Genomic DNA, 6571 nt, shown 5'->3' with positions numbered 1-6571 from the left:
TATCTGTCATGCGCGCTGAAGTTAGCATGTATATGTTAACTATGTGATGTTTAATGTGCTATGTTAACTATGTGATGTTTAATATGCTATGGTAAATAGTTGCCCTAACGAGTATAGTAATCCTCTTACCGATCGTGTGACAGCATGTGCTATGTTAACTATGTGATGTTTAATATGCTATGGTAAATAGTTGCCCTGCCTATTCAACAGTATATAGCAGGCTTTAACGAGCTTAACGAGTATAGTAATCCTCTTACCGATCGTGTGACAGCAAATCTATGAAGGTAAAATTATGACATAAAGAATCGCATGCACAGGGTAAGATTTGTGAAAGCGTACATAAGATTGCAAGCGTAAATTAAATTTGCATGTGCAAGAGAAGATTTGTAAAGGTGTAAATCGCCCTTCAAGTGTAAGAAAAAAATATTTGCAGCATTTAACTCTTATTCGTAAGTGTAATTCATGCATTTTTAAGCTGCAGCTTCATGCGAATGCAAAATAAATAGGATCTGTATTCTTCAAACTTTCATTTTTCTGCTTAATATATTATTTAATTCTGGTGCGCTTAACATTATCGCTATCTTTCACGGCCATGTAAATATATTACTGTGTCATGCTTAACATTATCACTATCTTTCACGGGCATGTATCTGTATCCACTCTAAATATATCCTCCAATGCATCATTATGTCAGTAGTATGCTTTCTGCCATGCACAAATAAAAATGTCACTGAACTTTTGCTGTGTAATTGTAACAATGAGCACTCAAACACACCAAACCAACAATTGCTAAAAACACACACAAAAAAATTATTTTGCACGGGCATTTTGCACTAGTAAGAATTAATAAGACGACTAGAACAGACTATACGAGGTCTATTGTTGTGCATCTGTCGTATTCTAACAGCGCTTTTCTGGGCAACGATTCAATGCTGACTAAATGGTTGAGAGCTTTTTGGTGTAAAATATGTTTACAGTGTTTTTGGTTCTTCATATTTGTGTGGAGCTCACTGAAGCAAGAGATACAGAAAATGGCACGTTGAAATGCAAATCTCACTGTTGAAAATGTAAGAGTGTTGAATCAAGTACTGCAACTCCAACTAAAAACCCGCAATAGCAAGAATTATATAATGAAAAATAATGATATGGTCTCCCTAAGGGATGAGCTTGTTGCCTGGAATATGCTGTGCAGGGAAATTTAATAAAAAAAGTAACATAATACACATTATGGCAAAGTCACAAGAACTATATTTCACACAATCTTAAAAATAAAGGTTACGAAAGGCTACAGAAACCTTTTCCACTATAAAGAACCTTTTGTGGAATGGAAAGGATCCATGGATATTAAAGGTTCTTCATGCAACCACATATGCAAATAAAGAACCTTTATTTTCATGAGAGTTACAGGCCCCTATATGTTTAATGTAACTGCAACTAAGATGAATGTGAATGTTAAAATATATTTTCATTTTAGACCTCCTTGTTTGTTACTAAATATGAGATGGAAGTAGTCTCATGTTTTGATAAATTGTGGTGCAAAGTTCTTTAGAGCTTAGCGCTGTTATACTGTGACACTTTAAGTGAGCGTCATGATGTTTCGACAAAACTAGATGTGTTAGGATAAGAGCTCCTATTATAATCACTGAAGCTATTTACTTTGTAAGCGTGAACAGTCATCTTGTGAGTTGTCCCACAAAATGAAATGGATGCAAGAACGCATTTAGTGGTGCTCTTTCTGGTAACAAACCATCTATGTTGGGAGTGGGCTTGGGTCAGTAAATAACCACCCAGAAACCACAATCAGAACACAAAAAAAACGCATAGCAACCGCATAGCAACACCCTGTAGGACAGCAGATATAGACAAATTCTAAAACTAAACTAAACTACGAAAAACTAAAACATAAAAAAAACATGTTGTTCGGGGGTCACAAACAATCTGAAGTGAGATTGAACATTTCGGATTCAAAGTATGTGTGTGTGTGTGTGTGTGTGTGTGTATATGGTTTATGAGGACACAAATGTGTATTACAACGTAATGAGGACACTTCTATTGTCCTCTTGTCTGGCTTTAAAAAAACACTAAACTATATATACTTTTTTTTTTAAATGCCAAAAGATATCTGTGATGGGTAGGTTTAGAAATAAGGTTAGTGTAAGGGGATAAAATATACAGATTGTACTGTATAAAAACCATTACGCCTATAGGGAATCCTCATAAACCACATAGAAAGTGTGTGTGTGTGTGTGTGTGTGTCTGTGATAAACTACTGTTTAAAAAATTGGGGTTAGTAAGATCACAGTAATCACAGAAATTTTCAGCATTACTATTAATAATAATAATAGTTTCATGAGCACCAAATCAGCATTAGAATGATTGCGGATAATTATGTTACTCTGAAGACTGGAGTAAAATTCAGCTTTGCTTCACAGAAATAAATGACAAAAAAATAAATAAAAAAATAAAATAATAATTATATATATATATATATATATATATATATATATATATATATATATATATATATATAAAATTACTGTTTTTACTGTATTTTTGATAAAAAAAATGCAGCCTTTGTGAGCATGAGAGACTTCTTTCGAAAACATGAAACAATCTTACTGAACAGCAGTGTGTATATACACTGAAAAAAAGAGTCAGTGAACATCACAAATATGAATAACTGAAGCACTAAATCGTTGCTTAGAAAAGCACTGCTAGAAAACGAGAGATGCAAAACAAAAGTCATTACATAGAAGTTACCTTGCATTTGCAATGTTCTGCTTCACTTAGACTACTCGATACCTATAACTGTAGATGAAAAGTCCAACTTTAGCCAGTCAGAATACAGTAGCTGGATATCAGCATGGAATATGTGCTAAATGTGATGACCGTGGCGCGGAGGCAGACAGGGTAAATGGTCAGTTTGAATGAGCTTCAGTGGAGAGACGCATGTCAGAGCCTGTCACAGCAATGTAAGAAGCGCTTGATAAGTCACAAAGTATGTGTGTGTCTCTTTTCCACCTTCACAGAGACAGCGAAATGAGCATGACGCTCCATGTTCTGACTGCCTGACTGCACCATGTAGCCGGTGTGTCAATCAATCCTGAAGCTCCCCAGGTTTTTGTTGATAGTATCCTTATAGTATGACAATATGAGCTGCATCATTTGCGAGTCTGCAAGAAATGTATACAAACTGTGACCATTAGCTTGTCATTCAAATCTCAGATTTAGCTTTTGCCTTTGGCTCAGATATTGTTCGTTCTACATAAATTAAATTTCTAGTGCAAGAACTCAATCATCAGTTAAATATGCCCAACAGCATGTTGTGTTTTCCCCCCAACAAGCACCGCATTTACACTGTGCCTTGTGAAGTGCAATTACAGACAAACTTGCTGCAGTCTTACAACAAATACTGAATTTAGGAACTTTTACTAAATGTTAACATTTAGAAATGAGTTTAGCATACACAGGATGACAATGTATTATCCAATATATTAAGCGAAATAAATGAGGTAAGACGACCCGCTACCTGAGTTCTAATTTTAACCAAATGTTTACAGCTGTTTTTTTTAATGGCATTGACATAAAATAAAAAAGTTAGGTGTCTGTAAGAATTTTAATGTTTTTGAAGTCTTTCTGAATGCTGCATTTATTTAATAATAAAAAAAAATACATTATGGAAAACTATTTGAATTTGAAAAAAATACTTTTTACTGTAAAATGTAAAATATTTTTTCCATGGGATGGCAAAGATGAATATTTAGCAGCTATTCTTCATTGTCACAATATCCTTTAGAAATCATACTAATTCTGATTTGGTGGTCAATAAACATTTCGTCTTATTATTATCAATGTTGAAAAAAAAATTGTCTTGCTTAATATTGTTGTGGAAAATGTGGGAATTTTTTCAGGATTTGTTGATGAATAAATAGAATCTTTTGTAACATAAGCAACTTTACTGTCACTTATGCTCAATTTAGTAGTATTAATCTTTAGTCAATCTTCATTAATCTTTAAAAAATAAATCTTACTGACCCCAAACATTTAAAAGGTAGCTTCTGTATTTTGACAATTTAGTAAACATTAAGTTAATTGAATAACTTTTTGTTAAACATTGTACGTTAAACACCTCTCCTTTTTTAAACCCATGTCAACATGCACATTCAAATAGTGCAATTTCCTTATGGACTCATTCAAAACTATTGTATTACTTTGCTCTGGCTCCTGTGACATGATGGCTTCATACACATGCTGCTGCTGTGATACAGATGTGATAAAGGGATTGTTCCTCTGTGATAGCGCCAATACTAATGAGTTACAGCAATTGTCATGCAGCAATGGTCTGCTCTGCCCTCTTATCCATAAAATTGATAGCGCATGGCCAATCACTGAGGGGTAAAGTCATCTCTTAAACATCACCATAAAGCCTTATGCACATCAAAATGTATCGGTTCCATGTCTCAAGTCAAATGTACTAGTTGAATATGTATGTTACATAAACATATCTGATGTCTGATCATGTCTGATCTATCTTGCTGCCAATTCACATACAATACCTTCTGAGTTACCTTGTTGAGTGTAGAGGGTTTATATATTTAAATGTTTATATATTCGAACAGAAGGCCGCAAAAGGCCGTCTACTCTCCGCCTACTGACCTGTGTGTAAACATTACAGGTAGTGAACTAGACAAACAGGATTTAAACTTTGTCGGCTGTAGACCCAAGTTTTGTTTGAAGATGAAAAACGCACCAAGCATAATGTTCTCTCATCATTCCTGATTTCTAACACATACTTGTTTGGCGTGGTCTTGCGGCTATCAGAGCAGAAATGAAATCTGTCCGTAAGCTTATTCTGTCCATTAGATCGAAAAGATCTGTAAAAGCCATGCATTTACCCACCCATAGACCCTCCCCTCAAAGATCAGGACAGAAGTGGTTGAAAGTGGACAAAAGAGACAGATTAATACACCAGGTGTAAACGGGAATGTGATATAAAAAAAAAAAAAACTCCCCTCTACTTGTGATTCGATCGACCAAAATGCATCTTAATACCAGGCATAAACCGGGCAAACAGAAAAAAAAAAAAAAAAAAAAAAAAAAATAACTCATGACGACAATGAGTATTGAGGGTGGATTGTATCATATTGGGTACTAGATGAAGAAAAAGGGGGAAAATATAAAGAGGAAACACAAAAACAGACACATCTAATGCTTAAATGGAAAAATCACTTAATGACTCTCATGAAGGTGCCAACACCTCAATCTATGACTGGAGGCTGTTCAAATTGATGGAGCTCAAATTAATGTTTGAGAGCAGCTATTAGTATAAATGTTATCTTAAAATTACAAATAAGAGATGCTTAAATCTTGGTATTGCATCGTAAATGATGTGCTTACCAATAACAACATGAATCTAAACATATAGGAACAGGTCAGCAGTAAGTAACTTGAAATAAATAAAACCATTTCATGTCAAATTTTAGGCTTGTTCTGGATGCACTTAGGCCACAAGCAATGTCCTCGTAAGAGGGAAAATGCAGAGAGTGGAGAGGTAAAAGGCATGAAAGGAAGGTGAGATAAAGGTGAAATAAATAGAAAACCTGCCACACTGTAAAAAAAAAACCCCGTAAAAAAACGGTAATTGTCTGGCAGCAGGGGCGCCAGAAAATGTCTGTTAAAAAACGGAAAAATACTGTCGGGAAAAAAACTGTAAAAAAACTGTAAAAAAAATGGTAATTTCTTATCCTATAATTATGGTTTATTACTGTTATTCTACACAAAATTATCTTTCATTATCTGATATAATGTTAATTCTGTCAGGTCCATAAGGTCAAGAACACACAGACAAATAATTAAGAATTATTTGAATAGATTGCAAACAGGTTGATGTTCCTGAATTGAAATTTGGCGGTATGGCTCTGTTCAGGGAGTCCTCTGACCTTTCATGAGCACCATGAAATAGCAGAGAGTCAGAGGACAGCAGCAGCAGCATTAGGGAACGCTCACACAGTTTTAGACTGTGAGAGCTAGAATATCCCCCTGTGAACAGAGCAGGCAACATGACATAGCAAATGCCACGTTATGCATAAGGAGGAGCTGGGGAGGTGGCGGGCAGCAGAAGCGAGCAGCGAGCCAGCAGAAGCGAGCAGCGAGCCAGCAGAAGCGAGCAGCGAGCCAGCAGAGCGAGCAGCAAGCATGTATGAGCAAGGTGAATGAGCTTTAAATAGGGCGCCTTGTTTGAGCTTTGGCCATTGAACAGCGGGGGGAGTTAACCAGCTAATGCGGCTCAGCTGGAGCAGATCAGCTGACGGGACAGTGTTGATAGCAAATAGCATAAGCAGCGGCTTGACTACCTGGCCTGCCAGAACTGACGCTGACGCTCAATTTCTGTCAGGTCCATAAGGTCTAGAACACACAGACAAATAATTAAGAATTATTTGAATAGATTGCAAACAGGTTGATGTTCCTGAATTGAAATTTGGCGGTATGGCTCTGTTCAGGGAGTCCTCTGACCTTTCATGAGCACCATGAAATAGCAGAGAGTCAGAGGACAGCAGCAGCAGCATTAGGG

Source organism: Rhinichthys klamathensis, unplaced genomic scaffold (assembly GCF_029890125.1).
Source record: "Rhinichthys klamathensis goyatoka isolate OS25496 unplaced genomic scaffold, OSU_Roscu_1.1 h1tg000691l_1, whole genome shotgun sequence".
NCBI lineage: Eukaryota > Metazoa > Chordata > Actinopteri > Cypriniformes > Leuciscidae > Rhinichthys > Rhinichthys klamathensis.
The sequence above is the reverse complement of the archived record's forward strand: the minus strand, read 5'-3'. Positions refer to the sequence as shown.